At 38.6% G+C, this 9868-nt stretch overlaps 1 pseudogene; it reads right to left on the bottom strand.

Moving 5' to 3' along the window:
- Positions 1 to 762: 762 nt before the first annotated feature.
- LOC143442816 (T-cell-specific guanine nucleotide triphosphate-binding protein 2-like) lies at positions 763 to 6188 on the bottom strand (annotated as a pseudogene).
- Positions 6189 to 9868: the final 3680 nt, after the last annotated feature.

Below are 9868 nucleotides of genomic sequence, written 5' to 3'. Positions count from 1 at the left end.
TGGATTTGGTTTCTCTCAAACTCACCCATGCCTAGCTTGTCTCACCAAAACACAGAGCTAGAGGCCCCATGAGGCTCTGAGGGAGCAGGCTGTCTTGGTCATCTGCTGTCCAAGGGGCAAAGGAGGTCTCTCCTCTCCCTCTCTGTTCTCTTTACACTTTGAGTCACTTTCAGAGGTAATTTATGATACTTTGTCCCAAAATCATGACTCAGAGCTGTAGTTAAGATGAAACCTGCATTCATTTTTTTTTTTTTTTTTTTTTTTTTTTTTACCTTCTAGAACTATATATTGACTCCCATAGAGAAACCAAGGAGTAATTTGCGATTAGGGTTCAGACAGGAGTTGACTACGGCTTTGACAGAGTGCAAGGGAGAAGGGGTGAGTGTGTGCCCCTAGACAATCAGAAACAGGACAGTGGTATCTCTGCCCTCCCCTCCACACTATCTGTACTGACGCAGGTGTTCAAACAGCATAAATAGTCTAGAATTTTACAATGCACCACACATTGAATTGGACGATCAGTAGGCAGTTATTCCCCTGGTCCCTTACCCCTTGGCTTTTAGAGACAGGGTTTCTTTGTGTAGCTCTGGTTGTCCTGGAGCTCGCTCTGTAGACCAGGCTAGTTATGAAGAACTTAGAGATCCACCTGCCTCTGCCTCCTGAGTGCTGGGATTGAAGGTTTGTGCCACCACCATCCTGCCAAGCTGGTACTTATACTAGATATGTTTCCTGCTGCTGTGATAAAATACCCTGGAAAAACAATTTAAGACAGAAAGAGTTTATTTTGGCTCACAGTTCAAGGCTGCAGTACATTTGTCAGGAAGGCAGCTGGTCACATCGCATCTGCAGTTGGGGAGCAGGGAGAGATGACCACTGGTGCTCAGCTTGTTTTCCCCATTTTATGCAGTCCAGGGATCCAACCTAGGGGATGGTGCCACCCACATTTATGGTGGGTCTTTCATCTTAATTAACTTAATCAAGATAATTCCTCACAGACATGCCTGGAGATTTGTCTTCAAGGTGTCTCTAAGTCCTGTCAAGTTGAAAATCAATATAAGCCACCACACACATGCTTGCAATGTGTTGAAACATTTCCCATGAACATGTCCCATCCTCAGAGACAGACTTCTTTGCTGACAGCCTCCCATGGTGCATGCATGGTAGTAATGGCTTTCCACTGTGACTATTAGTGTTGAAAACCACAGAAATAGATTAAAGGCTGGGCTGAGATGGAGACTTGAGGTTTTTTACATGACAGACAGGTAGGTAATTTCCACTGTGACTATTAGTGTTGAAAACCACAGAAATAGATTAAAGGCTGGGCTGAGATGGAGACCTGAGGTTTTTTACATGACAGACAGGTAGGTAAATGGTCACCAAGAGTAGACTGCTGTGTAGATGGCATCATTAAGGATAATGAATTAGAACAGAAGAGGTTACTTATTAATACCACTCATGTTTAGTGGTTGATTCCTGTGTAGAATAGTGATTTCTAGAAGCTAGAAAGGGGAATAAAGAAGCAAAGAGAGTTTGGATAAGAGGCCACAAAAGGGTTAAAGGGAAGGAGCAGGTTCTACTGTGCTGCAGTACAGCACAGAGATTCTTTTTTTTTTTTTTAAAATTGGATATGTTATTTATTTACATTTCAGATGTTGTCCCCTTTCCCCATTTCCCTCCCTAGAACCCCCTATCCTATCCAACCTCCTCTTTTTTGCTTTTATACCATTTAATTACATGCAAGTATTAAGGTCAGTTCTAGGTTGAGGGATTAGCAATACAATAGATGCAAATAGTCAAGGGACAAGCAAGACAATAAACACAAACAGTCAAAGAAAAAGCAAGGCAATAAACCCAATTATGTGAATACTCCTGTGATCACTGTTTCTAAGGTCTTATCAGGATGACCAAAATATCTGAGCCAACTTCCCTGTCCTAGCTCAAAGTCATTTTCATGTCTGAAGCCTACTTCCTGGTTCTAGCATAAAATTTAGGTTCCTGTCTGAAATTACTTCTGTGTTCTAGCCTAATATTTAGATACCTGCCTGAAATTACTTCTTTGTTCTAGCCTAATGTTAGATTCCTGCCTGAAGCCTACTTATTTGTCCTTGGCCAGTGTCATATTCCTGCTAAGCAGTTTATTTCTTTGTTCTTGGCCCATGTTAGATTCTTGCCAAGAAGCCCCAAAGGCTCTCCTCCTCTCTCCCTTTTTAATTTCATCAACAAGACTGAGCCTGTCTTAGGCTGTTCTGACAAGAATGCCTTCCTTACCCATCATGGAATATGCATTATCAAAATCAATGCACTTCTGTCTTAGGTTGGTAAGGCTCTGTGATGAATCTTACCCATTCTTGGCTTGCCAGCCTGTTAATTTAATAACTCTGTCTGGGGGAAGCACAGAGATTTTTGTTTAAAGTAACCTATTATGATCTTTATGAATAAGCAAAACAGAGATGCTCAGATGTGTCAAAGACTAGGAAATGATAGGAAATGGCAAACATACCCTGAATTGTTCACTGTATATATGCACCCATTAATTTGATCAATTGTTATCAGTTAATCACAGTAATTTTGATATGCTTAAGAATATGGAAGTCAGGCTGGAAAGATGGCTCAGAGGTTAAGAGCACTGGGTGCTCTTTCAGAGGTCCTGAGTTCAATTCCCAGCAACTACATAGTGGCTCAAAAATATCTGCAGAGGAATTTGATGCCCACTCTTCTGGTGTGTCTGTACTTATATAAAACAAACAAATAAAATTTTAAAAAATAAATCTTAAAAAAGAATATGGAAGTCTGACTCCCCAGATTTTTAAAAAAAATATTTTATTTTTATTTAATGTGTATTGGTATTTTGCCTGCATGTACATCTGTGAGAGAGTGTCGGATCCTTTGGGACTGGAGTTACAGGAAATTATGAGTTGTAATGTGGTTGTTGGGAATTGAGTACAGATCCTCTGGAAGAGCAGCCAGTGCTCTTTTTTTTTTTTTTTTTTTTTTTTTCAGCCAGTGCTCTTACTGCTAAGCCATCTCTTGAGATTTGATAACTATTTGTTATTTATCTGAGTAAAGCCACCTGGTATCTCACAGATAAGTACAACTGAAGAGATAACTATGCAACTGTATGTATGTATTTGATGTATATGTACATACACGCTGGTATAAAGTGGATAAGGATAGTTTTGGGGCTTGAGGAAATTAATTTTACACAGTGTCTTGTCTAAGTATTTACCAAGTACTAGTGGATATGTGATTATGAAAGTAATATTTTTAAAGTTCATCTTAAAACAATTTATTTATCTTTATTTTATGAGCAATGGTGTTTTGCCTGCATGTATGTCTCTGTGAGGTTTGAAGGCTACTGAAACAGACATTATAGCCAGTTGTGAGCTGCCATAGCAGTACTGGAAATTGAACTCAGATTTCTCTAGAAGAACAGTTAGTGCTCTTAACTGCTGAGGCATCTCCTCCAACCTCCAAAGTAATTTTCAGATGAGATTAAATTTTAAAGCAGGAGGCTTTTAATATATCAGATGACCTCCTCTACTGTAAATGTCACTGTCTAACTAATTGAAGACCTTAGAGATAAATTAAAAAAAAAAAAAACCAACAAAACTTTTGACAAACCCTAGGAAAGAGAGGAAAGAGAATTCTTGCTATTTGGACAAAGCTGTAATATTAAATCTTCCAAACATTTTCAGGCTGCAAGGCTGCCCTGTAGATACTGTGTTTGCCAAGTCTTACAACTGAGTGGGCCAATGAGATGTTGTTGAGCCTTTACCATACAACAAGAAATGACAATTTAATTAGAGTCCATTTTACCTACAACCCAAGTTCATCCTGTTGACTGCTGAAGGATATGGAATAAAATGTCTGAGTCTGCATGGAACTCCAGGTGTGTTTACTTATTCATAGATTACCCAGCTCTTTCTGGAGGGAGCATGGATAATGGTCATCATCCCATCTGCTGGCTGGCTACCATGTCTAAGGAGATACCACCTCATGTGGAGATGTGTGCTGAGAACCAGCCCCCTGTATTTCCTGAACCTCCCCAAAAATTCAAGACAGGATTGTAGTAATAATTTCATGTGTACTACATCAAAGCATCATCTGTCAACAAAGAGCTGAATGGCCCACAGTAAGGCAGGAGAAAATAAGTGGGACAAGTCAGAGAGAGAGAGAGAGAGAGAGAGAGAGAGAGAGAGAGAGAGAGAGAGAGAGAGAGAGAGAAACTCTGGGAAATGGTCAAGCTAAAGAGATTCACCACCAAGTTGTGGAGGAAGTTGAATGTATGAAACTGAGAAGAGGCAACCAGCCTTGTCTCAGACAAAGAACACTATAAACAGATTAATTTAGTTATAAGATAGTTGGAGAACAATCTTAGCTAAGGTATAGGCATTAATGCATAAATAAATGAACCTCTGTGTCATTATTCTGGAACTGAGGCAGACATAGAAAAGCACAAATGGTTACACAGTCTAACTTCTTCATCTTAGGAGAGTGTGACATTGCTTGGGGAATCTCTGTGGGACAAATGATCCAACATTAATTAGACAAAGATATTGCAATTGATATGTATACAGCCATATAGTCTCATAATGATACTTTAATGGAAGAGAGTTCTTATAGTGTGGACGACTCTTTTTCCACTTGTCACTGTGATATTCTGTCTCTGAAAGATATGAATCCTCTGTTCTTTCCCAGGAAATGTTTGCTGCTTAAAAGTAGACTTTAAGTCAGTGCCTGAAGTCAGTCTGAAGGTTAGTACCTTATAGCTCCATTCCTGTTTCCCAGTATTCAGGGAAGTCTGACATGCAGGATCCTGGCTTCTCTGATAAAAACTGTTCCTTATTAAGGAGAGACTTGGCATCACTTGCCACAGTATCAATAAAGAGACTTTTCCAATAGTAAGTCTTTCTAAAGTAAAGGCCTGAGGCAAGTGGTCCCCCAATAACATAGGAAATACATTCAATATATTTCAACAGTTTTTCTTTGAAGGACATGTCTTTGTCCTTTGTTAACAAATGGAGAGATTTAAGGTGTACCTTGATTTCATTCATAGACACATTGAAATCCTTGGCAATATTTTCTAGTGAGGCTTCATCCAGCCCAAAGTAAGACCTGTAGAGATTCAAGGTCTCCTCCAACTTCTGTATTTCATCTCTGATGAAGCCCCCAAGTGGAATGGTGGCCAGTACTCCAGCCTTCAGGGCCTCCAGCCAGATCTTCTGTCTGAGAAAATCCCTCTTCCGGTCAATGGCAGTCTCAGTAACACTGTGCAAGGACATCATGAAGATGTGGCGCTTGTGGGCTGGGAGTTCGCTCAGTAGGGTGGTTTCCAGCTTTGGGAAGTCAAAGTCAGACACATCACAGTTAGAGACTAGGAAGACTGGAGGCTGACTGGAGAGAACCTTCTGAAGGTTCTCTGAACAGTCATCTCTAATTTTCTTTAAGACACTGTCTCTATTGAAAGACTTTGGTTTACTTCTCTGTTCATTACTGACATCTTGATCTATCTTGGTTCGCACAAAGTAGAACTTTGTGTTCATCTTTTCAATGGCTTTGGCCAGATGTGCATCAAGTTCTTTGAAGCGTGTAGCGGAAATGATAATGAAGAAGTCATACTCACCAAACTTTATTTCTGTTATGTAGTTTTGTGGTGGGAAGTTAGTGGACCCAATGCCAGGTAGGTCCCATATTGTCACATTGGGAAGCTTTGGGTGTTGGTATGGAGTTCTCTTCATGGTTGTCTCTACCACCCCAGTGGGGGCTGCTCCTTCTTCTTCTTCCCTCACTCCCCTCAGGGCATTTATAAAGCTGGATTTTCCAGTTCCTGTTTCTCCAGTCACAGCAATGTTCAGTGGGGCATTGTCAATGTTTCTCAGAGCATGACTAATTTCAGACAGTGCCCCCTGAAGGTTCTTATCCTCCAGATGGGATTCAATCAAAGTGATGGTTTCTTCAGAGATAATTTTGCTTTCCTTCTTGAAATTCTTAAAAAAATTTTCAAAACTGTATGCCAAAATTTGAGTAGTTAGAGGAGAGGGGCTGCAAGAGGAAGGCTTGCATGTAGCTGTGTACCATGGATGTTGCTGAAAGGGAAGAAAAGAGAGACAGTGTATTTATTAGTACAGCAGGGCAAGGGCTAGGAGTTTGTTCTTATATTAAAGAGGGACCTCAGCTGCTGATACCATTATAAGCAGGAAATCTTCCTTTTTGCTCCGGGCTGCTGGCTCTATTTCTGCTCTGCATGTCATGTGACCTCAATCAGGCTTTACCTTTTGTGGTTTCCTGCCTCTTTTGTTGTCTCATTTATGATCAACTTATTCCATGTGGTTTCCTACATCACTGTTTACTTCTTATTTTAAGGTGTGTTTTCATTGTGTTTACTCCCATTACAATTAATACCCATAGGCTGTAAAAATTTTAAGGGCATAGATCAAGATATGAAAAACTCAAGCAACATATCTCATGGAAAGGATTCCTGTCTTTTTTGAGTGCTTAGGTCATTGCTTCCTAGGCCTCATGACCTCTGGTCTCTTAGCATAGCCACTCTAGTTTCTTCTGTGTAGTCTGTGAATTTAGGGTGAAGGGGCATGAGATGGGGAGCAGAAAATATTCTTGACATGTCCACCAGAGGGTTGGATACATTACTCTATATGTGTACTCGATATCTTTTTATCCATAAAGAATATTGTAATTATGTCTTTTGTAGGAAATTGGATGTACCTGTAGGTAGTCATATTAAGACAATAAAGCCAGTCTCAGAAAGACAAATATATTTTCTCATTCACAGAGTTTAGATTCTATATAGATACATAAGTTATGTTGTAGATATGACATGAAAGTGGAAGAGAATTTGTCTGGGGAACCAAAGACCCGCGGGTGAATTCATAACATACAATGTGTGCTTGTTTGAAACTTCAAAATTAAATGTTAAAAAGATTTATTTGAAGAAGGTATGTATCCATTGTTATTTCTTATTTCTCAGCAGGGGAGGTAAGGGAACATCTCATTGTAAGCAGTTTCCTAAGATATTCCCCGTTTGTCTGTGTTTCCTACTGTTCAGTCCACAAAGCTCAAGGAAACAACCCATAAAAATGAAAATACCAAATTGGATACAGAGGAAAGTCAGGAAGGAAGAAAGGAATATGAGAAGAGATGTTAAAGAAGCCACTAATAAAAGAAAATGACTTTTTCAAAAGTTAAGGAAACTGAATAAAAAAGTATTTCCATCAAAGTTCTCCTTCAAAAAGCATAAATTCTTAAGGACAAAGAAGCAAGATAAAGCTCAGATGTGTTTTCTTTAGGAATCTACATATTACATATATGTCCATATATTATGTATTTTGGACTTTAGGTCACATCAACTTTTTGTCTAATACTCCTATTTTATTATAATCTTAGAAGGACATTAAAACTATGTATATTTCATTAATTGTGTAAAACCAGACTTCATGATAGCTATGACTGTAGATCAAAGTTTATCAATCCAGATACTAAACATACCAGAACTTTGGGATGAGGGGTATAAATCACAACCATTGCCTTTTCTTTTGGCATTTCAGAGACACACAAGACTTTTGGAATTAGAGTTCGAAAACAGGGTAAATGCAAGAAGTCATGAGAGATTGGCTTCACTTAGCTTTGATACTCTGGTGTTAATAATGTGCTGTGAAGATTTCAATACAGAAGCTTCAGGTATATGGAATTCTATTCTTGAGTCAGCAAATAATCTTGTTGGAGGCCATGTCACCAATAAAGGTAAGAGAAAGGAGGGCATTATTATAGATCTTACTGTCACTAGCAATAATATATTAAAATATCAAAACTCCCAGGGTAATTATTTGAGAATTCAGATGTGAAGCTGCTTTCATGTGTGCAGGTGCACATGTATATGGTATGAATTCCAGAGGTCTACCCATCTCTGCCTCTCTTGTGCAGGGATGCCACGTTTGGGTGTTGCAGGAAATATTTCAAAGATGCATCATCCTGCACTATCACTGGCTACTTGAGCCTGGCAACCCCACTGTATCCCTTTGTAGTGACTGCCTATCTCATGGTTCCCTTGTTGCAGATTCTGCTCAGATTCCCAGCCATCCACCCTCTTTGGTAAGTGGTCCCAAATCCCAGTAACCTGGTAAAATCAAAACTCTAGAGGCTTGTATCTTATAAGTCAGATTTATATCAATAAATTCTCACCCCACAAAATGCCCACACAGTGAACTCAGAGCCAATTGATATTGTTATAAATTGCCCACCTACATAAGACAAATTGTTCTGTAATTATCCATCACTTATAAGATATTCAGAGTTACCTGTGGCTATTTAAAGCCATGTGGAACCTGGATTCTCTTTCTCTTCCTCCATATTCCTTCTTTCTCCTCTCTGTCCTCTTTTTTCTCATATTTAAAAATCTCTGCTGGCCTTCCCTTTCCCCTGCCAATCACAGGCTCTCACATTATCTTGTGATTGCCCTTACCTACATGTAGACATCAATCCACATTGATTTACAAATAAAAACAACATTTAGGAACTCCTGGTGATTGTGGCTACAGAAATGAGTTTAAATTCATGTACAATGCATTGTTTATATTCTTCTATTTATGTCACAGTTGCTTGCAGTATATGTGAGCCCCAGTCTTGTGTGACCATCAGAAAGAATGGTTCTCAAGAATTCTGACATGGAATAGACTGAGATAAAACTCACTAGAGGCCACCAGAGTAGCAATATGGCATCTCCACTGTGATAGCAAGCTGGAAATATACCTAACATTATGTAACAACCCAATTTCCTAAGACACATTTTTCTGGAGAACATTCTTAATAAGGACCTCCTATATGAGTGATAGATATTTCCATTGAGAAGCACAAATTGTTACACAGAACACTGTAACTATTTAAATAGCCAAGGCAACAATGAGCACAAAGGATCATAAGTCTCTAATAAAGGATTCTAGAGACAGCTAAAGTGATGGCTCAGCAGTTGACAGGACTGGCTATTCTTCCAGAGATCCAGAGTTCAATTTCCAGCAACTATATGGTGGCTCACAACCATCTGTAATGAGATCTGATTCTCTGTTCTGAGTATATGTGAAGACTTATATACATAAAAATAAATGTATAAATGAATATTTTAAAAAAGATTCTCAAGAAATTAAAGTAGATTAAATTCCTGTCAAATACTTCATAAATAATGAAAAAAAATCTCAATCACATGAGAGACAAGAAACATTGAAGGAGGAAGTGTATCTGATGAGCAACAGAGCATGTATGACAAGAACATGAAGAAGGAAATTTTGAGGGTAAAAGGGAACTAGTTAGATAAGGGGAGGCATGGCAAAGGGCAGTAGGTAAATGAATAAGAGAAGATAACAATGAATGATAATGTATAATGGCATACATGTATAGAAATGCCATAATGAAACTCACTGTGTCATAAGTGCATCTAAAATGTAATGAAATAGAATAAATCTCAATGAGATCCAAGAAAACACTGATGAATGAAATTAAAATGAAAACATAAGATGTGCTTGAGAAATTCAGACATGTAAGATTTTAAAGAAACCTTAAAAGTTCATTTACAATAGACACAACACACACATACCAGATAAGAAGGCAGAGTAAGAAGGTAGGAAGAAAGGAAGGTAGAAATCAAGCAAGGAAGGAAGCAATCAAGTTTCAATAAATAACCAAGAAAGTGAGATGCTTCAAAGCAGAGATGAAATAAATCTCAAAAAAGATAACAAAATATGCTAAGTTTCCCATGTTTATAGTTTATAAACCTTAATGCTGTCAATGTGTCCACAAAATGATCTACAGACTCAGTGCAATCTCAACTAAAATATCAATGCCATTTAGAATAGAACTGAAC

The sequence above is a fragment of the Arvicanthis niloticus genome, chromosome 6 (assembly GCF_011762505.2).
Source record: "Arvicanthis niloticus isolate mArvNil1 chromosome 6, mArvNil1.pat.X, whole genome shotgun sequence".
NCBI classification, from domain to species: Eukaryota; Metazoa; Chordata; class Mammalia; order Rodentia; family Muridae; genus Arvicanthis; species Arvicanthis niloticus.
The sequence above is the reverse complement of the archived record's forward strand: the minus strand, read 5'-3'. Positions and strand labels throughout refer to the sequence as shown.